Genomic DNA, 27,310 nt, shown 5'->3' on the forward strand with positions numbered 1-27,310 from the left:
CTTTTATATGCTGCTTTGCACAGAATAGGTAAGATGTTTAGGTTCTAACCTACTCCAATCGCAAACACTCTTTAAAATGGTATATACTGCTGGGGAAAGATTTTGTAAATTCCTAATGTGTTTATTACGTTTTTACAAGAAGGCATTGTAGTAAGAGCCTTTTGTTTTTAAGCTGGGGGTTGTTTTTCTGCTAACGACTGCAGCACTCAGATTCATTCAAACCATTAGGTGCAAGAGATAAAAAGGAAGAGAAAGGAGAGTCATTTTGCTCTTCTTTCCTCCTGGTGAGAAAAACAGCTGTAAGTTTTCATTGTCCATTTGAAGGTATAATGCTGAGGAGTTAATATGTTATCACTGGAGGGGCTCTTTCTTTGGATCTCCCTGTAGTGATTCCATTATGTGCTGTCCATTCTCAGGTTCTGGTTTTCGAAACTTCAGGAAGCCATGGCCTTGACAAGCCTGCACTCACTTTCTGGTCTCATCAGCTTCTAATCCAATAGCCACTCAGTAGAAAATTAATGGCTTTTGAGTTGGTTTCCTGCAAATCTTGGAATTGTTTGCCTCCTTCTCTTTGGTTTGAAGATCATTTTCAAAATCTGGAGTTAATCACAGTACAGCATAAACCACAATCTCTTCCTCATTAACTTTTTTTGCTGCCATGGTGGCCAGATCTTTGCTCAGCTCCATAAAATCCAGCAAAAATCTAGCTTTGTAACCAAGGAAAACAGAATTATTTCCATATTCACCCAAAGGCCTGGCAGTACTGAGTGAAAGAAACATCAGCCAGCCAGCCACCTTACTTCACTTACTTAAAAAATGTTCTTTTGCCCAGTTTTGAAATATAATAGACATGCTACATTGTATTAGTTCTAGATGGATAACATAATGATTTGATATATGCGCATATTGTGAAACGATGGCCACAGTAAGTTTAGTTAATATCTATCACCTCATATAGTTATAATTCTTTTCTTGTGATGAGAACGTTTAAGATTACTCTCGAGGTCGTTCACTTATTTTATACTCACCCCAACTTCCCTTTTCTCTTCTTTCTTACTTCGTTTCTCTCACTAATTAGTGGATCTGGCATATTCTCTTTAGAAACATGTATTTTTAAATGACATACACAAATAAATGTACACATACCAGAAACATACCTATCAAAGAATTTTTACAAAGTGAACACATCCATGTACCTAGCACCCAAAACAAGAAGGTCCTTTGTCCACCCCAGTCACAAGTCCCCACAAAAGTAACTTTCTCTTGTTTTCTAGGACCATATATTAATTTTGTCCTTTTTTGTTTTGGGTTTTGTTTTTTTGCTGTTTCTTGTTTGTTTTTGCTTCATATAGATGGAATCATACAATATATGCTCTTCCTCTGGCCTTTCCCATTCAGCATTATAACTGGAATTCATTCACATCGTTGCTTGTAGCTAAAGTTTGTTCTGTCTCTATGATACTTCATAGTGTGCAGAGACTGCAATTTTGTAATCCATTTTGCTGTTGACGGGCATTTGGCTATGACGCATCTGCTGCTGCAGACGTTCTTGGACACGTCGGTGAATATCCGTCCACATATCTGCTGGGTATATACCTAGGAATAAAGCTGCCGGGTCATAGGGGAAGCTTATGTTCACCTTCAGTAGATTGCATCAAACTGACTTCCAAAGGAACTACCAGTTGACCTCCGCACCAGCAGCCTGCTGGGGTTGCATTTGCTGTACATCCTTGCCCCACCTGGTGTCATCAGTCTTTTTAATTTTGGTCCCCCTGATGGGTCTTAGCTTTAATTTGCATTTTCCCGATGATCATGAGCTCAAATACCTTTTCAGTATTAGCAATTTGTACATCATCTTCTGTAAAGTACCTGTTCAAGTAGTTTGCCTTTATTTTTTTCTGTTGGGATTGTCTTTTCTCTCTTTGATTTGTAGTTATATATTGGATACAAGATCTTTATCAGATATGTGTGTGGCATGTATCTCCGCAAGGTCTACAGCGACCTTTTTGCCAGTGTCTTTGGATGAACACGCTCCATTTCAGTGTAGTCCAGTTTACCAGTTCTTTGCTTTATGGTTCATACTTTTTGTTTCCTGTTGAAGAAATATTTGTTGCTCAAGGTTATGAAGGTATTTGTGGTTTCCTTTAGAAGCTTTATTGTTCTGCCTTTCATATTTAGCTCTTTAGTCTACTGGAATTGATTTTTTTTTTTTTTTGAATGATGTGAAGTAGGGAGTCAAGATTTTTTTTTTTTTCCCATATAGATAGCCAGTGGACCTGGTACCTTTAATTAAAAAGGCCATCCTTGCCTCACTGCACTGTTTTTAGATTCTTTTTTTTATTTTTTTTTTTAAGATTTTATTTATTTATTTGAGAGAGAGAGAATGAGAGACAGCAGGAGAGGGAGGAGGGTCAGAGGGAGAAGCAGACCCCCCGCTGAGCAGGGAGCCCGATGTGGGACTCGATCCCGGGACTCCAGGATCATGACCTGAGCCGAAGGCAGTTGCTTAACCAACTGAGCCACCCAGGCGCCCTGTTTTTAGATTCTATATTAAATTAATTATCTTCGTTTCAGTACTAAACCGTGTTAATTATTACAGCTCTAGAACTTGTTGGCCTGGTCATGTAGAAGTGAAATTTGTAACTCAGAGGTCCTATACTCTTATGAAAGCAGGGAATAATGCATTAAAACTAATAAATACACATGCGAGTATTTGGAGTAGTGATAGTTCATCAGAGTCCTGAAAATATGAACATAGCCCTTTTCTTCAGCCACAGGGCTTTGGGCATGGGAGTTCTTAATGGGATCATGAGGGGAGAATATTAAATGTTTCCTTAAAGTAAGTCTAATTTTACATGCTGTTTTGGTTTTCCATTGATGCAATAGTTTCTATCCATATTATTAATTATCCCTACTTTAAATTTTCCCTCTAATCTTCATAAAACTATTTTACAGAAGTGCATGTGAATATTTACTTTTCCTTTTGTTTTCAGGTAAGACTTTTCCTCAGATGTGGTTCCTTTGGTCGTGAGAGAACTCCGTGGTTTTTCTAATTCTTTAACAAACTTTTACACTATTTTTACAGTCTTTTACAACTGATTATCTCGTGCAATAATAGTTTTTAGATGAGGTCAGCTGGTGCCAGAAGTGAAGTCCTTCTCTAGTACCCTCACACTTTCTTTTTAATTAAAAAAAAAAAAAATGTTTCTAAATAACTTCGTAGTAATCACCCAATCCCTTGTGTGCAGTTAGGAGCTAAATTCAGAATTGCCTTTTCTAAAATGATCACTACAAATTCAGCTTTCCTAAGGTTGAAATTTTAATTGACAGAGAGGAACACCACTGAAAAGGCAATTAGTAGCATGTTTTTCAGGAGCATTAAAGGCGTATGCATCTTTTCTTTCCTAGAGGGGCAAATTGTAGGCAAAGGAAAACATGCTTACCTTTCATCTTATATGCAATAATAATAATCAATTGCCTGGAAAGGTTCCAGTGTCTGTAAGTCAAATAGGAGGTAAGTTTGTATCAATCTAAGCTCCTACACAGAGGGTCACCACAGAGTTGTTGAGGCATTGCATAGTAGAAAATAAAAATGTGGGCGCCTGGGTGGCTCAGATGGTTAGGTGTCTGCCTTCGGCTCAGGTCATGATCCCAGGGTCCTGGGATTGAGTCCCACATCGGGCTCCCGGCTCGGCGGGGAGCCCGCTTCTCCCTCTGACCCTCTCCCCTCTCATGCTGTTTCTCTCTCGCTCGCTCTCTAAAAAATAAATAAAATCTTTAAAAAAAAAAAAAAAAAGAAAATAAAAATGTTACTTCATTTAGAAACCTGCAAGTAGTCCTTCACCTACAAATTCAACCTTCCTTTTTTATTCGGTAATATAACGTATATGGTGATACTGCTATTCTGGTGTCTTTTTAAGAAATTATTTCCAACACCAGTATTTATTAAATATACATATACAGCATATTTATTTGTGATATTGAATATGAATGTTACAATTTAAAGATACTGTCTTTCCCAAGTATACATTCTTTTTTTTTTAAGTTTGTATTTAAATTCTAGTTAACATACAGTGTAATATTAGCTCCAGGTGAACAACATAGTGATTCAACACTTTAAAACAACACCTGGTGCTCATCGCAACAAATGCACTATGTAAGTCCTAACTTCTAATAAGGGGGCAGTGTCCTATTTAAGCAGAGTAATCAAAACTTATTCTCGTTTTTGCCCTTAAGAATGAACCAAAAACGAATTTCCTAAAGTTTGAAACAGCTTTTGACTAGAACTCTCAGAATATAAGACTGTATCTATTAGATTCGACTCAGCACTGTTTTATTCAAATGAAACTACCTAATACTTTCTGATGGGGGAAAATCAGTTTCTATTCAGATGACCAACCTGACCGTTTTTGAGAATCAAGTTCAAAAAGGGCTTTACAAGTTTAATGCTCCCAAACATACCATTTGCACAGGAGGGGAAAGAACTGACTCGTATTTTGAGCATTATTTTGTAGAAATTGAGTGACTAAACAAAAATGAAAAGAAAGATATTCTTAGATATTTTGGTATATTTCTGTTGGAAAACACCTTCACTTTAGCGTAGTTAAACGGGGCGAAAAGTTCTTATGTCTGGGTACTGTTATAGACAGACTTGTCACAAATTAGGGTAGTGGTCCAGAAAATGGCAATAGTTGGGATTTAGCCTTTGTGATGATCTTGGATTGTCGGGTAACAGCTGTCTTTACTTCCTCGCACAATTTGGACTTGGATCTGAAAAAGAAATGGGATCTGGTAACATTAAATGGAAAGCACTTGGGAGCTGTTGCTGAAACATTATAAAAGGGGAAGGAAATCCACCCACCAATTTGTTCTTCCCACTGGAAAAAAAGCCCCACAGATGAAGATGCCATGTGTGGCATCTCGAACTGCCGTCAGACCATACCAGACACACACAGTTTGAAAGAGTTTACTTCACGAGTGTGGTTTGATACATACAGATGTAGACACACCATTCATAACAACAACAACAACAACAAAGCCATTTGTGACGGGTACATGTGGCTAATTAGGAAACTGGTACAAGTCTGCTCAGAAGCCCTCATTAGTCACACGGTTGCCACTTACCTCCCAAACAAACCTGTCTTCCAGTACTTCATCTTTGGGGCAACCGCTGCAGCATTTTTGTTTATTATGTTCTGCTGAGACATGGTACATTCTAGTAATAGGAACTGCTTTATGTTGAGGGTAGAGGTTTGAATTCTTCCAGTTTTGCCACCAAATCCTATTGTGATGTGATCAAGTCACTTATTTTTCAATAACTACATCACCACTTGATCTTTTCAATGTATTCAATATTCAATTATAAAGTACTTTTTAAACCAAAATCAGATCCCTGAATGGTCCATTTTGCTCTTAGACTTTACCTCAACAAGTCTTGTCAAATGTGTATCATTAGACAAAACTGCCAGTCAGCATGGTGGAAACTACATTGCCCTTCAAATGAAGGTGCTTAGAGCGTGTCTGAAAGGCTGCCATCTTGATTGAGACCGTGGATGCTGAGGATGACAAGTGTTAGTGCAGGAAAGAAACTTTCAACTCTTATCTAAAAAGAGAATTTTCCCTTTACACAATGGAATTTCAAGAATATCAGTGAAATAATATTAAGAAATTATCTCTGTCATCTAAGGTGGTTCCCAACATTTTCTAATATGGAGACCCCTTCTTAATTTATTCATGAGCGCTGGCATGTGGTGGCCAGGCTTTTAGCATCTTCTGACTCTGTAAATAACGTAATTTTTGTAAGTGCATGACTTAAGTAAATACGCATTTTCTTAATCATAGCACCTCTCAACACATTTGCAAAATGGAATTACATATGTCTGCAAGTCTTATTAATACAGTCAACAGGCTTGGTTCATATGGACTCCTAGATTCCTTGCACAAACTCCAATGTTTGGAAATTGTGCATCCATATCCTCCAATCCCTCTGCTTTACAAATAAGAAAAATCAGGGCCCAGAGAGATGATGTGATTGTTCTAACATTTTATGGTCACTGGCAGGACTAGACTGTAATCCACATCTTCTGGTGTTTCCATTCCCCACCACAGGCTCCCTTAGCAGGATTAGGAAAAGATACTCAACCTCCTGTATTGTCGTTTATGAATTTACGGTGGTGGCTATTCATGGAAGATGCCACAATACAAAAAGTAAGCAGGAAAGATGGGACCCCAGTGTAGAAGCCAAAACTGGTAGTGCCTGGCCCATAGTAGTTGTTCAATAAACAGAGCAGATGGAAACACAACTTCTTTTCCATAACTAACCCTCTGCCCTCCCTGAGTTTCCAATTCCCCCAAGCTGGAAGCTCTCATTGCATTGTTCACTCTTACACAGTTGAATGTTCAAACTTGCTTTTCCCAAAGATAATTATCTATAATAATTCAGTTCCTACCTCTGTCCACTCTCCCCACCATCCATAACTTTAACAGTATAATAATTGTTTATCGGACTCACCTTCCATCCCTGTGGCAGGAAGTAGTACAAACAAACGGACTGTTCTCGTTTCCTAAACGTTTCAGAAACTTTCTTACGGTTCTAAGGAATGTAACATTGATATAAACAATGAAAGAAGTTTTCCCTTGGTCTTTATTCATTTTTTCTAATATTCTAGGAGTTACTTCTAAACTAATTAAGATGGTGAATATTCCAAAACCAAATTATATCTTTAATATTGTACGTAAAACTATCCTGCAGCAAGAACACCCATTTTGGAAACACATTTGCATCTTCCTCATGTCCATGAAATTGTTCTTTGAGTCCCAGTGGACTCATTTTTTTGTGCAAGAGCCAACAGAGATGTCCAAGGAGGAGCGCTTTGTGTCAGGAAGAGCCAGGCATTAATCGAGTCCGGGATTCAGTGCCCTTCCAGACAAGTCCAGGTTATACTCCTCTGATCTCTCCCGTAGGGAAGAGGAGAGAGCAGGTATCTTCAGCTGCCTGAAAAGACATGGGACATTTAGATATTTGGTCTCTTAAAGAGAACTGTGATTTTAAGCTTATTTGGTATTGACCGTGTGTAAAGTAATAGTATTTAAGTCTGAATGAGACTTCGCACTTTATTTTTAAAAAGCACACACAATTGTGGATGCTACAACATACCATTTATTTAACAAGAAGGATCAGGGAAACAGATTGAGTTTTGTGAGTCTGAAATAAGCCAGTGCCTGCTACCTCTGATAAAGTAGTGACGGGGATTTGTACAGATTCGCACTACTTCAACTCGGAGGCCCTAACAGTTTTTATCTTCTAGGAGGAGCATTCTGGAGCAGTTTAGAAGCTTGTGCTAGAGTTGATCGGCTCCATTAGCTCTTCATCTTGATTTATAAACACACACCCACAGCCCAGGGCTTCGGTAGCACACCCTGACTCATGTTTGTTTTTTAAGGGCAAACCTTCGCTATTGCAGATTTCGCCCTGTTATTCTCCTCACTTGTGTCAACTCTCGAGTCCCTGCCCCTTGCAGCCTCGGCACAGGCACAAAGCAGCAGGAGCCCAAAGGTTCACCATTGGCGTTTGGCCCGGAAGCAATCCTGAGATACCTAAGGAGGATTGTTCACCACGTTCTCATAAGAAATTCGAAGCCCAAAATTCATCATTTTGATAAATTGATCATAAATCGAGGAAGATTAAAACAGCACACAGTAAAAGGTGCTACGGATGACAGTTTGGAGAGCTATGGCATGAAAACCGCCACCGTGCCGTCCACCTTGCTTCTCTCCTAAAGCAACTCTGGGGAAACCTGTCTTCAACCTACAGCAGCATCGTGTTCTCCTTTTAGAAGTGGGGGTCTGATAGCCCTGTTTCTTCACCCGAATGGTAGGAATTCTGGCCCTGCGTGCCCTGCGTGCGAGGCAGTCAGCAGCCCCCCGAAAACGCAGCCCCAGAGCTACGCACGGTGGGCGCCCTTCGGCGTGACAGCTGGTCTCCTCCCTTTCGGGACGGGCTGACATGTTTGCACTTCCAGTGAGAGAAAAATCGGGAACAGAAACAGGCGATCAGGAAGAAATTTAAAAAATAAAATGAGGAGAAAGAAGATCTGCAAAAATGCTAACCTTTCCAGAACATGCCTCAGAAGGACATGTTTGTATTCTCCTCCTGCGGGTAAATTCTGTTATTGATGAGGACATTCTGCATAGCACATGGTGGTTTTGTGGTTTTGTTCTTGTTTTTTATTTTTTAAAGAAGGAAGACATTATTCTCTTTGTTGGATCCCTTTTATTTTCTAGACCCCCTAATAAAATAATTCTGCTGTAGACGAAAATTAGAATAATATGATCATATTTGTTTTCCACCAACTAAAAGAGCTACAGCTTTGGACATATTTCTCCAGCTCCTGAAGCATGGAGTCAGAGAACGGTGGCTGTAGCATCTCAAGCGTGTCCTTCAGCACGTGGTGTGACTGACAGCTAACAGCGGCAAACTGCTTCCTGAGCACCAAATGGCTCTTCAACCCACACAGCTGGTGCTTTGGACCATAAAGAGAAATAATTGCATCTGCAGAGCTTAATTTCTGCTTCATTTCAGATTTGTAGAGAATAGCTTACTACGGTTCCCCTTTTAAAGCCTTGGGGCTCAGATGCTAAAGAAGCTAACTGTAGAGACTCTTACTCCTTCTATTTCTGGCACTTATTCAACAGGGAAGCCTTATTTGCATTTAAATTTTGAATATGGGGCCTTTCTTGACTTAGCAGTACTGTTCATAAGATTTCCATGTGCTTGTGACTGACAGATGGATATTTAAAACAAGCAAAGGTATATGATTCTTTGAAACCATGTGATTCAGTCTGTCTTGTGGCTAAATTGTTTCCCAAAATAGAAAGTGACCAGAACCCTCAGTTCTGAGGATAGTGCATGTGTGTGTGTGTGTGCACTCGAGCATAGGCACATGGATATACATCAAAACAAAGCAAAACAAAACAAAAAACCTTTGCTTTGTGCTTGCTTCTTTGAACTTTGACCTCATCTTGCAGACAGGCAGATCTCATCTGTGATGCTTCGAATCAGGAAGTACTGGAGATATTTTTATAACTATTTTGCAACATAAAGCTGCATCTTTCTGCTTCCCTTGAAAACAACGCGTCCTGTCCCTCAAAGATCATAACACTTGGATTAAAATTTTGAAAAGAAAGAGAACAAAATAGAATTCCATGATGCTAGCTTGGACTGCATCCACCGCCCTCGACCAAAGTCCAGATGCCAGGCCCCTAGAGGTCACTGTTAATTCCTTCCCTGCTACTGGAAAAAATGTAGCTTCCTTTCATGTCGTCCGAAAGATGCTCCTTCGCTCTCTGCAGGGCGGACTGGTGCGTTAGCCTGCGTGGCTCTAGGCCATTCTGACAGACCAGTGGAGAAGAGGGTAAGAGAGATGGGACAACCAAGGATGACGTCATGGAGATAGGGACGCGGTGTGGCCAAGCTGTGTGACCAGAGCGGCAGGCAAGGCAGACCTACCAGGTATAAGGATGTGGGCTTGGCCTGGTGACGAGTGGGAGGGAACATTGCTGTGGTGGCAGAGGCCATTTGAGTTGGATGCCATAGTCTCCAAATAGTAAATGGTGTACACTGTATCCTTACATTTCTCCTCCCAACGAGCCTTCCAGAACTCAGTTACAAAAATAATTTTATTAAATCAAAAGTAATTTGTCTAAATCATAAAATTAACTTTTCAAAAAGACGATGTGGGAACTTCCTAAGGGACAAAACATCCTATATGATTAAATAAGGTTGTATTTTGCCTCTGTCATCCCTCCACCGGTGGACTCTCGCTGACCCACTCTGGGCCACAGTGCTTTGTGCGCGGACAGGACATCCCCTCCCCACACCTGCTTCCTCTCAGCCACTCCCTCCCAGTGACGTCGTACCACTCGGAGTGGCATTTCATCTCTGCCTTCCCGTTGGTTCAGCTTGGTTCACTGCAACTCTGAGAAGTTTATTCTCTTCTGCTTGCACACACTCTTAGACTTTCCTTCCTTCTTGCCCCTTAGCTTCTCAGTTTTCGCAGAAGAATTACGTAGCTTCTTCATCTTTATGATATTTATGAGCCAAAATGTGTCCTAATAATGGCTCAGTAACTCTTTCCTTTAGAGCATTTAGCTATCTTTTTTTTCTTCTTTTAAATTTATTTGACAGAGACACAGCGAGAGAGGGAACACAAGTAGGGGGAGTGGGAGAGGGAGGAGCAGGCTTCCCGCGGAGCAGGGAGCCCGATGCGGGACTCGATCCCAGGACCCCGGGATCATGACCTGAGCTGAAGGCAGACACTTAACCCAGGCGCCCTTGCACTTAGCTATCTTTAAATGTTCAAGTTCATTAGTGAGAGTCTTTTGTGAGTTTCCTTCTCCCGTATAAGAGAGGAACTTGGTAAAAGTGGAGACTGATTTTTCTCACTCCTTTTTTTAAAAAACTCCCCAGTTTCAATACAGTGGCAGGCAAATGCAGATAGATATTCAATAAATATTTGCTGAATTACTAAATGAATGATAAATGCAATATCTATTGAGCACTTACTATATATCTGATACTGACCTAGGTGCTGGGGCTATAATGACAAATAAAAGAAGCAAATAAAAGTTCCTGAAGCTTATATTCTACCTGAAAAATGCATCAAATTGTCTTCCTTTAAGTAAAAGAAAAAGCAACTAAAAATAGGCATCGTAAAAAACTGGTATGATTAAGCTCTAAAATTCTTGAAAAATAAGCATTCTATCTCCTTGTCTTTTTCTAATTAAAACTCTCCTATGTGCCAGCTTTCAAGCGGAAATATTTCCTTTTTTTACTTCATTATTTTTCTCTCTTAATGACTAATATTATATAATATTATTTCCAACTATGTGTCTTTGCAAATGTGAGGTGTTTCAGCCACATTATAATATTAATAAGCTTTGGATGTGAGCGTAGGAACCCAACTACCACTTGGAACAATTTATGAGAAAAGATATTCCTGTGTCTAATAATGAACTTAACTCTAGAAATATACTCTATCTGCATGAGTAGATGGGATTTCAGCGTGGGCAAAACCCAACGAAATGTTGAAAGAAGCACTGCAGTGTTAATACTTGGCTTTTTAAAAACTCGATGCAAATATTTTGCCTACTCACTGCCCCAAGAATATTATTATTAAGAGGAAGAACTTGATGGTGACTTTGCAACATAGGTGTTAGGACTGTCTCCTTCCGGGGTTACTGGCCATCCATGACTCAGACGTCTATTCTTCCGAAAGAAAAAACCAACACAACACAACTTCTATCACCTCTGTTGGTGTGGAATACCATTCACCAACTAGAAAAGGTGGCAAACTTTTCATCAAGTCATGTGAATTCTTGTTAGGTATTAAAATTGAAAGGCGTATTGTGAAAACTTTCTCCCAGTGAAAATGCTACATTGCTTTTACAGAATTTCTTTTATTTTCTTTATTTTCCTGCCTTATCACATCCCTTTCATTTATTCATTCATGTATCAAAAACTCACAGAGAGGAATATTATGAGGACCAATTAACAACATAAAAGGTGTATAACACTCCCCATAAAAGTGTGAAAATAAAAATCGTGCCCTGTGTACAAAACACATACATATGCAGCATGTTTGATCGTCACTGAGGTTAAATACTGAATTTAAAGGTTATGGTAGCAAGGACTTAAAATTGAGCCTAACTCAAATTGAAACTTTCGATATCGGGCGCCTGGGTGGCTCAGTTGGTTAAGCAACTGCCTTCGGCTCAGGTCATGATCCTGGAGTCCCGGGATCGAGTCCCTCATCGGGCTCCCTGCTCGGCGGGGGGTCTGCTTCTCCCTCTAACCCTTCCCCTCTCATGCTCTCTGTCTCCCATTCTCTCTCTCAGATAAATAAATAAAATCTTTAAAAAAAAAATAAACTAAAAAATAAATAAAATTAAAAAAAAAGAAACTTTCAATATCTTCTCTATCATTTATTTCATACAATTATGGATGTGGCAAAGGCAACATGCATATCTATATTTAAGATGGTGAAGAAATGACATATCAATTCTGTGTAAATATTTTCAAATATTTTGATAATGAGCTTCTTGAAAATGAAATCTGCTTTCTGCTTAGGCAAATGCTTTATGAGTCTTGTTATCATGGCTGCAAACACCTCAGTGTGTATATGCTCGTGCCAATCATGGCGTGTTGAGAAATGTGGTGTGTCCCACCTATTGAATATGGGTAAGCCTAAGTGTCAAACAAGCATTTACTTGTAAGTATGTGTTATTCTGAAGGCTCTACCACTTCTATGAGCTAGAATCTTCTACATGTGCCCCTCATTTGAAGAAAAACTGTTATGGAGAACTGTACTTGGAAAACATATTTAGGGATAGTTTTGCTTCATTAAAGATCCCTTCCCTTTAGGAAAGAACTTCCCATGGGGCTTTTTTAGATGGCCAGCAACATCAGTGAATTTTTAATACTGAGTTTCCAACTCTCAGAAAGACTGATATTGCTTAAGCGGGGAGGGGATAAGACTCCTGCATTCCCTTAACATAATCCTCCCACCCCCGCTGCCCCCGACAGATCACCCTCTTTTGGTGTCTTTCATTGCTTTATGGCACCTAAGTGAGCCCGTCTTCCTTCACTTTTCCAGTCATGAGCCTTTTCTTCATTACTTAAAAATGTCGTCAACACAGCAGGCCTGTACCACTCAAGACTTTTTTACTTCCTGCTGAAGCATTCTGCTCAGGGCAGGTATTATGCTCTCTTTGGCTAGGAGGTGCTGGCTAAAGTTTTTCTAAAAAAGGTTTCTCTCAACCCGTTAGGGAAAGCGCCACATACATTTTTGAGTTCATGATATCCCTGGAATGCAGCACATGCCTCCCTCAGAAAGGGTTTGCAGCCGTAAGTGAGGGGAAACACAAGCCTCGCACTCAGACTTGCTTCGGGCCGGCCCCTTGAAGATGGTTTTCACCCCACCTCATTCCCAGTGCGGGAAGTGGGACAAGGGATTTTAGGAGCCTAAGAATCAAGGTCAGGCTGGCCCTCGCCTGATGTAGATGGGGACTTGAACAGACCAGATGTTCCAAGTCACATGTGGAGAAGTGTTTGTAGTTGGATTCTGTCTGAAACTGATTGTTGATACTCTCATGAGGCAGCCTGTGACAAATTGTATAATAAAAATGTTAAAAATAGCATATTTATTCCCTGGAAAAGCTGAGTTCCCACAATTCAGTTAGCTGGGAAAATTGCTAAATTTTTGGACAGAAAGTGCTGATTCTCTGTTATAAACCTTTCATTATACATAGGATTTTTCATCATAATTTTTATTCTTCTGAACTTGGAGTAATGCTACAGCTATCCATTTTTAAAACAAATAAGTCAATTTGTATTTCTTAATAAAATTTTAAACCCAAGTAAAATTTACATACAATATTGATAAATTAACTACAAAAATGACAGTGAATTTTCCAGAAAATTCTATGCCCTGTCCAAGAGAAATATGATGTGAGCCGCAAATGCAATTCACGTATGTAGTTTTAGATTTTCTGGTAGCCACATTCATAAAGTAAAAAGAATCAAGTGAAATTAATTTTAGTAATATATTTAATATATTTTATTTGACCCCCTGTATCTAAAATCTTAAAAAGTTCAACATGAAATCAGTGTAAAAAATTATTGAGATATTTCACATTTTTTCTTGAATTAAAGTTTCAAAATCCAATGTGTATTTTCTACTTACAGCACATCTCAGTTCAAACTACTCACATTTTAAATCCTCAATTGCCACATGTAGCTAATGGTTACTGTATTAGAAGCCTATACATTATCACAGGCCTATATCATAGCAAACATTTGAACAAAACGAGAAAAAAATTAATCCCCTGTCTAAAAATATGTAGATTTTATCATTAACATTTAAATCCAGTGTTTCCTAGGGCCATTAATATACAATATACATTAATATACAATGGAGTGATGGGATTCTCAGAGGCATAGATCTTAGCTAAGAAGGTAGGAGGTAAAGAATAAATAAAGACAGAGCAGGGAAATAATTTGTGTGGTTGGGACTGAGGTGAACTAGGATGAGAAATATTTGAATATCTAATATTTCAAATAGCACTATGTATCAGGAATGCTTTTGGCTGCAAGTAACACAAACTTGAATTAGAGTGAGTGTGATAGTTACTTTCATGTGTCGTCCTGACTGGGTCATGCTACAGATATTTGGTCCAACATTCTTCTGCATGTTTCTGTGGGGGTGTTTTGGGATGAGATTAACATTTAAATTGGTTGACTTTGAGTGAAACAGATTGCCCTCCATAATGTGAGTGGGCTTCATGCAATCAGTTGAAGGCCTTGATAGAACAAAGACTGACCTCCCCGAGCAAGAGGGCATTCTACCAACAGATGGCCTTTGGACTGGAACCGCAGTGCCAGTCTTTCCCTGGGTCTTCAGCCTGCTGGCCATCCTGCAGATTTTGGACTTGTCAGCTTCTATCATCATGTGAACCAATTTCTGAAAATAAATTGCTTTCTATATACATACGCATTTTATTGGTTCTGTTTCTCTATATAGTAAATCAAACCAAGAAGGGTTATTTTCAAAAACAATGAACAAAAAAACAAGGGTTTATTTTCTCACAGAAGCTACCTGGAGGGGTAGGTCCTGATTTGGGTTCACTGGCTTGTTGATGTCACGGCAGCGTCTCTGATTTTCTTGGCCTTTCCGTCCTGCTTCCTGCCACGTGGTTGCAAAGTGGATGCTGTATCTCCAGACATCACATGTGCATTCAAGACAGAAAAAAAAAAACCCACAAAAACCTAGGATGATATTAAGAAAACAAAAACTTTTGCAACACCTGGGTGGCTCAGTCAGTTGAGCGCTGACTCCTGGTTGTGGCTAGGGTCATGATCTCATAGGTCCTGGGATCAAGCCATGTGTCTGGCTCCACGCTGAGCAGGCAGTCTGCTTGAAGATTCTCTCCCTCTGCCCCTACCCCCACGTGCACATGCATGCATGCTCCCATTCTCTCTCAAATGAATAAATACATCTTTTTAAAAAAATTTCAGTATCCTCCCCACAATCTTCTATTTATATCCCGTTGTATCAGAAAGTCACTATGAGCAGCAAAAGCACCAGAAAACTCAAGTGCTTTGGTTTTCCAGCCTGTACAGTAGAAAGTAGCAAGAGAAGAAAAGTTTGGAAAGTACTGTGGATCAACCAATTCATGATATCAAACACTACACACAAATTAGTATAATCCTTTTGGAAGGAAATATATACTTATCTATCTATCTATATCTACATATACATATATATCTAGATCTAGAAATATTTATGTATATATACACATGTATATGTACATATATATAGATATATATCTAGATATGTGAAATATGTCATACCAATTCAAAACATTCTATAAATAAGCAACAAGCTATTCCTTTCATCATTATCTATAATTTTGGATTACATACCGCTTCTCGGCCTTTTGGCTAAGATCAAGTGTATAATTTTGGATTACAACCTTTTCATTTTGGCTGCCCAGTCTCCAGACATCTTTTCCATTTAGAGGTAAATACAAGAGAGTAGTAAGGCAGGACCCACCACAGAAAGTAAAGCCACAGATATCTTTTCCTCTCTGGGAGCTATACTGTGGCCATAGGACCTTCACAGTGACTCAGACCCTCATGGAAGTTGGAGTCTTTGGGGAGCAATGCAACGTTCAAGATCTATTAGAGATTAGTTCAATCTGCTGCTGCAGGGGTCTAAAAGCCAGGGTGCCAGGGCAAACATCAGAGGTGGCTGTGTGTGGTGCAGCTGCTGATCGTACTGAACTCACAGGTTTCTTGGGAAGAGCAGGTGAGATGGGGCTTGGCAGAGCACCTGGAGCACAGCGAGACCTCCATGTACATTTCCTCTGTGTGTTATGTGATATCACAGACCTCTTTTTATGGTACCCACACTGTAGCACCTCCCTTCTCTTAAAACAAGCCCTTCTCCCTGTGATCACTCCCCTGCTTGAGTGTGCTTGCCTTTTCTGCCTTCAGTCTCCAACTTCAGGCTGTCTCAGAGCCATGTTTTCTTATTTGCAGACCTGATCAACTGGCTCTTGACATAAAAAAAAGACTCCCATCACCATTACCTACTGAATAAATTCCAAACCCCATAGCCTGGCAATAGGACAGCTCCAGAATGCCCACATGGGAGAGACAGCAATCAATGGAGGGGATTGAGAAATTATCTTTTTTCCCCCTTGGACTGTATTTTATACATCAATAAAATTAGTGACGTTTTTAAAAAAGCCAACTTCAGAGGCTTCTGATGGCCATACCGGGGACAATTTGAGCAACAAAATGTGTAATGATGGTAACAAATTATAACCCATAAAATAAGAATACATGAGTCCATCCTGATATAAATAATTGAATGAAGAAATAAATGGAGGAAAAAGGAAAGCTCTTTCTTAAAGTAGAAATGTAAGTAATAAATGTAGAAAGAAATGTTGGCAAAAACTATAGTAGTGATTGCTTCAGGCAAAAATCAATGAATGCCAAAATTAGTAGGTGAAAGTATGATGAGAAACACTGTATTTGCATGATCTTACATGATACATATTATTTTTTATAAAGGGTAAAATACTAAATTTACAGTAGAGAATTCTGGCAGAACCACCTTAATGAAGTGATCAAAAGTTAACCTTCCCAGTAATGGAGCAAATCATGCCTCCTGTGGGATGCTATGAAGATACCTAATGCTTGTGTGGTATCCTTGCCAAAAATATGTAACTTACATTAGTGGTTCTCAGCTGAAATTGATTCTCTCTCTCACTCAGGGGGCTTTTGAAAATGTCTGGAAACATTTTTGATTGTCAAGACTGGAAGCGTGCTACGGGTATCGAGTGGGTCAAGACCAAGCATGCAATAAATGATTAGTGGATTCATCAGTTGCATATAACACCCAGTGCTCATTACATCATGTGCCCTCCTTAATGTCCATCACCCAGTTACCCCATCTGCTTATCAACCTCCCCTCCAGTAACCCTCAGTTTGTTTCCTGTAGTTAAGAGTCTCTTATGGTTTGTCTACCTCTCTGATTTCATCTTGTTTTATTTTTCCCTCCCTTCCCCTATATTCATCTGTTTTGTTTCTTAAATTCCATGTATTTTAAATAGAAGAGAAAAAGGAAATGAAAGACATAAAAGGATTTGAGAAAATGTGATAAATATTAAAGATAGGCAAAGAAGATAGAACATATGGATATTATGAGAACTTCCCTGAAAAAAAATTTTTTTTTAAAAAAAAGGACTTAAAACTGAATATTGAAAGAGCACACCATCTACCCTGGGAATATTGACCCATATTGACAGCAAGAAAAATTTTACTAAGATGACACAACTTTTAAAAAAAAGAAGATATCCCTTGAATATCTAAAAGAAAAAAAAAGAGTAGGTAATTTATAAGAAAAAGAAAATTAGATTATTATGCTTTTTGAAACTAATATTCTATGTGAGAAAAATATGGACTAACAAATTTAAGATCCTCAAGGAATTTAGTGTGAATCAAAGACTTTTTAAATCAAGCGTAACTTTCAAGTATAATGGGCACAGATAGAACTCAAAATGTTTCCATGAGCTCTTCCTGTGAAATCTTCTTGAAAATAAACCTCAAACAACAAAATAACTAGACAGATACTGTCTGACATAAGAAATTTTGGTGAACATTCAGTACAGAGTTTCCCTAGAACTAAGTTGACTGACTAAATGCTAAGAGACAATGCTCAGAGCTGGATCCTCTGATAGCATAGATATACAAATGTTTCAAAATGGAGGAGAAAATATTTTCAGTAATCACATTGGTATTAGTCTTATAACTGCTATTCTGAGACTGTTATGTGTATAATATGGGATAAAACAAATGAGTACTTAACAAGATATTCAATCCTATCATCTCCTTTATACCTGAGAGCAATTCTATCATCTCATTTATCCCTGGTTCCTTAAGAACCAGGATTCTGGATATGGAAGAAAGAAGATACTAAAGTAGTAGAGAAGAGGTTAAGTAAAAACTCTGATCTCAAAACTGGAGCTATCAATATAAACCCATGAAGTACTTGATCTTATTTTACTTCCAAATATGTCCTTTGAAAAGACCTAGAAACAATAAACTACACAATAGCAATGAGCATCTCTAGCATGCAGATTGTGGTCTTGCAATATCATTTTTCACTACAAGGGACCAGGTCTCTTTGGAGAAATGATGGATTCTGGGTGTAAGGTAGGAAATGAGCAAGATGATCCTGGGGCATCTTGTCAGACTAGGTGGCACAGAAGCTGTCAAAGACTATGAGGGTTATGTCTAAAGGACTCTGGAGTCAACTTGAAGAGGCTCCCATTGGTCAAAGATGGAAAATTTTGAGTTTATAATAGTAATTGCAGTGGATTGAAATTCAGCAAATATATTTAAATCCACAATCTCATAAAACTATGAAAAGTAATTGTTACTTTTTGGAGGGTGATAGGAAGCCAAATCATTAACTTGAAACCTGGCATCTAGAGCTAGAGAACTAAGCATTTATCCTCCCTTCTCTATATGAACTGTATCACTGTGTAACCAAATATTGGATGAAGGGAAGTGTCTCTTATGAAAGTATTCTAACTAATAAATGAAAAAACATATACTTAAACTATCACCCTTTTGCAACCTAATGGGGAAAGGAGGGACATTTTGAAGGGCTTCTGGGGTGACCGGTGAAATTCTGTTTCATGACCTTGGAGGTGTTGGCCTTCAAACGATTCAGAAAGCCTTATATTTGATGTGTGTGGTTTTCTGCATTAGTGTTTTATTTTACAATCAAATTAAAAAGGAGATGAAAAAGAAGAGGACAAAATAACTAAAAGATTGAGTGAATTTTTCCATAACTGTTAGTTTGGGAGGGCAATGCCTCACAGAGGTCATGGGTTGATTTGACATAGAAAACTCACTTCTAGGGGACTTTGGGTTAAGTTTCCTCCAATTTATTGTAACCTCTCTTGAGCAGTAGGTTTATTTTTAAAAATAAGTAAACAAAACAGTGATAAGGTTCGTCCCTGGCTCTCCCAGAAGTAGTGAGAAAATAGAGTTATGTGTTTTCTCTTGCAAATGCATTGCTTAATATTACCTAAAACGTCTTTGTAATTTATCGGGGCAATAAATTTCTCTGAATCAGTTAGGCAGCATGACAAGATACGTGACTCTGGATTGTTTATTTATGCTACCTACAAACTCATGTTACCTAGGTGGACTCTTTTAGACATGCTGGTACTTGCACTAGAGGTACATGCAAGTGCCTTGCATACTGAAGATGCTCAATAAATGTTTGTTTCATCAAGTTTAAGTGAGGAAGTTAGACAAAACAACATATTAAACTGCATCATGAGTCTGCAAATAGTTAAACACAGACTGTGGACTCATGTATTGTCAGTAGATTTAGAGCAGGAAGGTCTTCAGCGAGAGTGTCTCCCAATTCAGTCTTCTATGCTGATCCCCTGCATCATCTCGTGGCTTTAAATAAACTGTTGACTAGCAGATTTATATCTGCAGCCCAGACCTCTCTGCTGATGTCCACATATAAATTCTAAGAGCCTACTGAACAGCTCTACTTGGATGGCTAATAGGCATGTCAAACTTATTATGTCCCAGACCAAGTGCCTGATTTCCACCTCCACAAACTTTCTCTACCCACAGTTTTCCCATCTGAACAGAAAGCAACTTCTTCCTTCCAGTGGCCTGAATTTCAAATCTTGGGATCATTCTTGATATCTCTCTGTCTCTCACACCCCAAAGGCAATGTATCAGCAAATACTTTTGACTTTCAAAATGTATTCAGAAATCTGACCATTTCTTAGGACATGCATGACTACCACTGGGGGTCAAGCTGTCATCATTTTCTTTTATTTCAGTATAATTTCAAACACATAAAACAGTTGCCAAAATTGTATAAAGAACTCCCATATACCTATTACTCAGATTCATTAATGTTTTCCAGTTTCCTTCAATTACTTTACATTCACTCATCTTTCTTTTCTCCCCTTTCTCAAACACACAAACATAACGCACACACACACATAAATATACATGCATATATTTTATTCTGAACCTTGAGTAAAGTGGTATCTACCTGTTTTTACAATGTGAAGATATACTTAAGTTTATAATTAATAAGTAATTTTTCCCTTTATAATTCATAAATAGTTTGGAGGGAGATGTTTAAAACTATATATAAAGATGCTGTTCTCATCAAATTTTCAACCACTAGTTTTAGCTTCTATTGATGATTTTCAAAATCCACCATTCCTTTACCTTTATTAGTTGCCAACATTCTGTGCAGAAGAAATTACCTATTTTCCCATTTATTTATGTATTATGCATTTGTTTTTAATGGTAGGAACTTGGGGACACACCCGTTGTATTATATGTCATTACTTTTATTATATATTTTGATGTTCAATTGGATTATCCTCACATTTTATATCTACATATGTCATAAATCCCATAATACTATAATGCAATATACTCTTTGCTTTACAAAGTGAGCAATCTTTAAGATAAACTGAGAAAAAAAAGGTGGTCTTTTATTTTTACCCACTGATTTACCATTTCAGTGCTTCTCATTCCTTCCTGCAAATCTGTTTCCATCTGGTGTCCTTTCTCTTCATTAAAAAAAAAAAAAAAATCTTCTCTTGTCATTTTAGAAGTGTAGGTCTGCTATTCTATACTCTCTTCTCCTTCTGGAACACCTAGTACACAGCTATCACACCATTTATTATCTCACAGGTCATTTCAATACTATTTTTTTCAAAGCTATTTTCTTTCTGTGCCATGGAGTAGATAATTTCTATTAATTTCTTTCTGTTCCATGGATTATAATTTCTATCTTGAACGTCACAGACTCTTCCTTCTGCTATCTTGTCATTAAGCCCATTTAGTAAATTTTTCATTTGAGATACTATAATTTTCAGTTCTAGAACTTATTCCTTTTTAATAAATTTCCATTTTTCTGTTGAGGTTCACCAATAATTATGGCCACATTTTCCTTTAAGTACTTGAACACAGTTATAATAGCTGCATTAAATTTGTTTCCTGTTAATTCCAGTATCTGGACAGAGCTGGTTTCTACTGATAGCTTTTTCACTTGACCACGAGTCACATTTTCATCTTTTTTTCACATCTAGTAATCTGGATTTCAAACTAGACATTATGGATGATATATTGTGCAGACTCTTGAATTCTGTTATCCAGTTATTCTAGCAAACAATTCACTTGGCTAAACTTAAACTTTAAGCTCTGCCTCCCCTTCTGTGAGTAGTAAACATCTCTGGTCAGTTGTTTTTTTTTTTTAATTTTTTTTAAGATTTTATTTTATTTTTTTTGAGAGAGAGCATGAGCGGGGGAGAGGGTCAGAGGGAGAAGCAGACTCCCCGCTGAGCAGGGAGCCCAATGCGGGGCTCGATCCCAGGACCCTGGGATCGTGACCAGAGCCGAAGGCAGACGCTTAACCGACTGAGCCACCCAGGCACTCTCTCAGTCAGTTCTTATGTTGTTCTTCCTTTGTTTTCCCCTGGGCATTTTTACCCCGTATGTTTACAGTTCAGGAATCATTCAAGGAGTGGAATGGAATTTATATGTAGATTTTTGGGCTCCCCACTCTGTGGAATCTTTCTTTCTGAGATTTTTCTGTTCAATTCCCAGCCGCTCTTGCAGTCCCTAAGTTCTGTCCTCTGACTCCTCAAACCAGTAAGACTGTGCTTTCTGAGTGAGTTCTAGCTGCCCCCATTATACGGACTGGAGCCTGCTGTGCAGGAAAAACCCACAATCTCACTTCTCATGATTCTTTTCTTTCAATCAGATTATGATTTCTTTCAAGGGTTCAGTTCTTTCCAGTTTCTGCCTGTTTCTGACCACTTGACAGTGGCTTACATTTTAAAAAAACATTCTGCCCAGAGTTTATAACTGTTATCCATGACAGCTTTAGTCTGATACGTGTTCCTCTGCGGTTCCTGGAACCAGAACACACCATCGTTTCTTCCCTAGAGTATAACCCTGGGCACCTGATGGGTCTCCCCACTCCCACTGTTGCCCCTTCAGTCTGTCTTCTACCCAGCAGCCCAAGGTAGCCTTTTAATATTTAAATCACATCACTTCACTCTTCTGGTCAGAACCCTTCACTTATTTATGACTACATTTAGAATAACAGCCAAATTCTTTATAATGATCTACAAGTCCCTCACCGTCCGGCTCCCTCATCATCTTGCTAACTGTATCTCATGCCCTAGGCACACCTGCCTCCTTGCCGTGCTCAAGCACAGTAGATACACTCCTGTCTCAAGGCCTTAGTCCTGGCTCTTCCCTCTTCTTTCAGATGTCCACCCTGCATAGCTCCGCACCTCCTTCACGGCTGGGCTGGATCAATTGCCACCTTCACAGTGAGCGCTTCCCTGACCACTTAATTTGAAAAGCACCCTCCCCTCCTCCTTCCCCCACCAGCACCACTGGCATTCCTTATCTCCCTTTTACGGTTGTAGTTTTTTTTATAATACTTACCACCATCTAAAATGTTATCATTTTACTATTTTGTTTATTATTTACTTCCACTAGAAAAAAAAATTAACCCTATAATGGCAAAAAAGTTTCTCCTCCTTTGTTCATTGCTCTCTCCCCAGTGTCAGAACAGTGCCTGGCAGTTAGAAGATGCTCATTGGACATTTGTTCCAAGATGATTGGATACATTTGGATTATTCCTTTTCATCCAGCAAGTCTATACTTAAACTACAGATACAAATTCAATAATGGAGTCTGACTTCTCCTAATTAGGGATCAGGCAATAAGATAGGTCTACCAAGCTTTTACTCGAAGATAAACCGATGTCCTTTCTGTCCTGATATGGAGAATAGCAATAAATAATCTTTATTCTACCTAAAGACCTGCCCAACAGTAAATTTATATGGCAGTTGAAATGTAATGTAATACAAAGCACATAGACTTTGGTGTTGGACAAAGAGCACTATGAACTTTATTAGCGACTCAGCACTGGGTTATTTAGCACCTCTGAGACTCAACTGCCTAATCTGAAAGGATGATAGTGGCCATATCTAGGATTATCAGTTGAAATTGGGTAAAGTTGGGAGTGACAGAAAAATCTCAAATAATAAAGCATCAAACAAGATAGAAGTTTATTTATCTTCGGTTGGTCCTGAGTGAGTATGGCAATCCATGATACTAGGGACCCAGGTTCCTTTCATCTCACAACTATGTCTGTAGAAGACATCATTCCCAAACTCCCCTAAAGTTCCAAGATGGCTTCTCCCACTCTAGCAACTATGTCTACTCTCCGTCCAGCAGCAACGAGGAAAAAAGCAGAGAGAGAAGCAGTCTCAAAGTCTACTACAAAATATTTATCCCAATCACCAGAACTCAGATAAAAAGCCACATACAAGGTGACTGGAAAATATAGTGTTATATTTGGAGGGCTATGAGCCCTGTTGAAAATTTTATTACCATGGAAGAAGGAAAGAATGAATATTAGGGGCAAACAGTAGCCTTCCTCTCTAGTTTATAGTAAAGATTACATTACTAAGGTTCATGATACCTAGAAAGCATTTGAACTATTAACTGTCTTCCTCCCTTTTCTACATTAAATCACTTCTTGGCCTTTCTCTTTCAAGAAAACTGATATTTTTAAATCTTTTCCTTCAGGTTCTTATTTCTACCCATTTCTGCTGTACTTTCCTAAACTTTCTCAGTCTTCTACAACTTTTACAGGTAGAGATGAAATCTACTCACAGCAATCTAAATAGGGCTGTTCTAGGGGATGCTAGCCATTGATGCCCATTCTTGGGTGAGTCTGTCATCAGTATCGGGGTTCCTTAACAACAAAACCCTCTGATTGCTGGCTTTCAAAAGGTGTCTCTCAGAATTCCACCTTGGGATATGATGTAAGAAGGCAGATGCACAGCATCTTATTGGTGCTTGCGCTGATACTTTTAGCTCTATTCGCAGCACTGCATGCAAAGTGAGGTTCTAAGTTCTCACACACCATCTCTAAATGACCAATGCTTTCATTTCAAGTGGAGGAATTATTTCTTCAAAAAAATAAAATCTCGTGAATATACCTCACACAGATCAAAGCCCAGTTGTACTGGTTGAAGCAAGGGTGAGGCCATAGGCAAAATTACTGGTCTAGATCATCACTTTACTTGTTGAGAATCAATTTATAGGGATGAATACTTCAGATTATGAAAAGAGATTTGGCAAGGAAGTCAAGATTCTTGTTCTCTTCAGTTAACTTCAGCTATAAACTGAGGCCTGGTTGCTTAGCAACTCAATCCAATCCAGGACAAACTGCCAATACTTCCCCCAGACTCTGCCACTCAAAGTTGCAGAGTTAATGATTAAAAGTCAAGAAACTAATCCACAGAGTTATAAATAAAACATAAATGAACAAACTGGCACCAGGCCTTCCATGTGTTGGGAGCCCGAGGGCAGAGGAGGCAGACTGGGTGAAGAGAGTGAGATCAGCGTGCAACCCTCCAGGACAAATAGTGAATAGGTCTCCTTCCCCAACCACTCCCTTTCCCTGCCATCCCACCCCCCACCCCCAGCATTGCCTTTTGCACTTCACTTTTCTCACTATTGTCTTCTACATTTCACCTTCTATTTCCTAGTCTTTCCCTTAGTTCTCACTTTAAAAATCGTCTCTTCTGAATTTTGCCAAAAATGCTATTCTGACTTTTCATACACATTGACGTATTTCCATCTTGTGTTTTTTAAAGATCTTATTTCTTTTTATTTTTGTGAGAGAGAGAGAGCGCACATGCGTGTGCGCACAAGCGGGGTGGGAGGTGGATGAGAGAGAAGCAGACTCTCCGCTGAGCAAGGAGCCCCGTGCGGGACTGGATCCAAGGACCCTGGGATCATGACCTGAGCCGAAGGCAGACACCTAACCAACTGAGCCACCCAGGCGCGCTTTTCTTCCTATTTATGCGTCTAATGCAGTGGTTCTCAAACGGGGGCAGTTCTGTCTTCCAGGAACATTTGGTCATGTCTGGAGATATTTTTGGTTGTCACATAGGAGCAGAGGAATGGGGAATTACTGGCATCCAGTGGGTAGAGCCAGAGATGCTCTAAACCTCCTACTGTGTGGTGGTCAGCCGCCCCCCCCACAAAAGAGCTATGTGGTCCCAGGTATCAGTAGTGGTGAAGCTGAGACGCTGGCCTAAAGCATATATTCTCAACAAGGAGAGTAACTTAAATATTAAAATGACTCTACCCTAGTCTGACAAAAATCTTATTCCTTTGTTCCTTGGTATTTAATCTCCTGGGGAGAAGAGTAGCAAAGAGGGAAAAAAAAAATGTCAAAAGGGCTCCTTATGGGAGCAATAATGAAAAAAAAGGTTGAGAAACATTGGTCTAACATTAGGAAACTTTCAGGGTGAAGAATCAGTGCATCAAGCCCTTGTACAAAGCACACAGTTGCAATTCAGCAAAAGGTGGCTCCTGGCATTGACATACAGCACCCTCCTAGAATTAAATATGAGTTTCAAATAGACTGGTCCTGATTTTCCCAGGAGGAAGGGCAGGCAGGCCAGCTCTCAGTGGCTGAGTTCTTCTTTGAGGAAAGCATATATATTCTTTCAGGCCCCAAAGGCACCTTAAGATGTTTTGGGCCAGTGATTTACTTAATGACACCCAGTGACCTAGAAGAATTAATGTGCCTTTAAGTGATGAATTTTTATGGCTTCCCCAAAGGCCCTGATTTATTTGGTAGTTGAGCACTGTAATGTAGGAAACAAAGGCAAGAATTTTAAAAGCATCCCATTCCCAGCCCTGAAAAACTTCTGCTCTCAACACAGCATGTTTCTTTTTGCTTAAAGGTATTTTTCCCGTCGAAGAGGCTTGAAACCCTTTCTTCTCTGTAGGCCAAAGGCAAACATATCCTGCTGGGACATTTTATCCTGTCCAGGGTATTAGAAAAGTCAAATAATGAAATGACCAATATAGGTAACTTCAGACTCTGGGTCGACAACTTCTTTTTCCTCTAACTACTAAACATCAAAAAAAATTTATTAATACAAATCTTTATCAAAACTGGTTGGAATCCCCTGAGATATCACACTTTTACTAAGAGAAAATGGAGGACAATAGGAATGTGTAAAATTGGGCAGACTTTCAGTCTGATCATCTTTCTTTAAGGGCTGTTTGGTTTCACCAAGCTCTTCCCCCACCCCCCTCCTGGGAACAGTCCCAGAAGACAGTTGACTCAGGGAGAAGAGGCTCCGAGGCGCATCAGAGGGCGGAGCCCAGGGCAAGGCTGGCCTGGAAGAGGTGAGGAGTCAAAACTTTTTTTACAATCAGAAAATATTCTTACAGCTTTGAGGACAAAGTTTGGGGCTTTGTTGGTCAGAGTAATTAAGTGGAGGTCAGTCCAGGAATGTGGCCTCCTCGAACCATACAGCTGCAGAAGACTCTGGGAAGAACGGCTCCTCACTTCCTGTAACTGTGGGTTGTTCCACTGGGACTTCCTGCCACGGCCTGTCCTGAGGGCTCCAGCCCTCCCCCCACCATTCGTTTTTTCCTCCTACGAGTTTCCAGTGTCTTTAAACAAAAGAAAAAGGGGAGAGTGAGCTCACTGAAAATGATGCCAAAAAGATATTTTACAGCAGAACTACTTTCTAAATGAATTCACATGTCTCCAAACATTTTTCTACTAAGTCATTTTAGTTATAGTTTAAAAAATAAAATGAGACAGGAACAAGAAAGAGAGAAAGGCCTTTATGTGGCCAAAATAGAAGTTTTATTGGATCCAGTTTCAAAAATAGAGTCCCCAGGTTCAGATCTTACTGTGACAGTCGGTATAGGGCAAAACCATGTAGTTTTATATGCATACAATATTTTCATTTTAAACGTGGTCTGGTGTTCCAACGGAGGAAATTATTTTGGCATTGCTTTTCAGAGTCCTGTAAGAACAATTTAATTGGGTTTCATGATGCTTTATATTTTTAATTTTAGTGTCACCATCATCAATTTTATTTAATAAGTGCATAGAACATGCATTGTCTTTGCTAAACAAATAAATGACCTAAGGACCTAGAATGACCATTCCACAGGCCAAATGCAATGGCATGAGGCACACATGCAATTTTGTAGGCTAAGCCCTTCCTTCACACTTCCAAGTGCAACCAAGAGAAATGAAATGTTTTATACTGATCACATGAATCATACACACAAAAAAGTGTTCTGGCCCTAAAGCTCAAAGCTGTTGATAATAAT

The sequence above is a fragment of the Mirounga angustirostris genome, unplaced genomic scaffold, assembly GCF_029215605.1.
Source record: "Mirounga angustirostris isolate CCGP_5_RB_7025 unplaced genomic scaffold, mMirAng1.0.hap1 SCAF_3, whole genome shotgun sequence".
NCBI classification, from domain to species: domain Eukaryota; kingdom Metazoa; phylum Chordata; class Mammalia; order Carnivora; family Phocidae; genus Mirounga; species Mirounga angustirostris.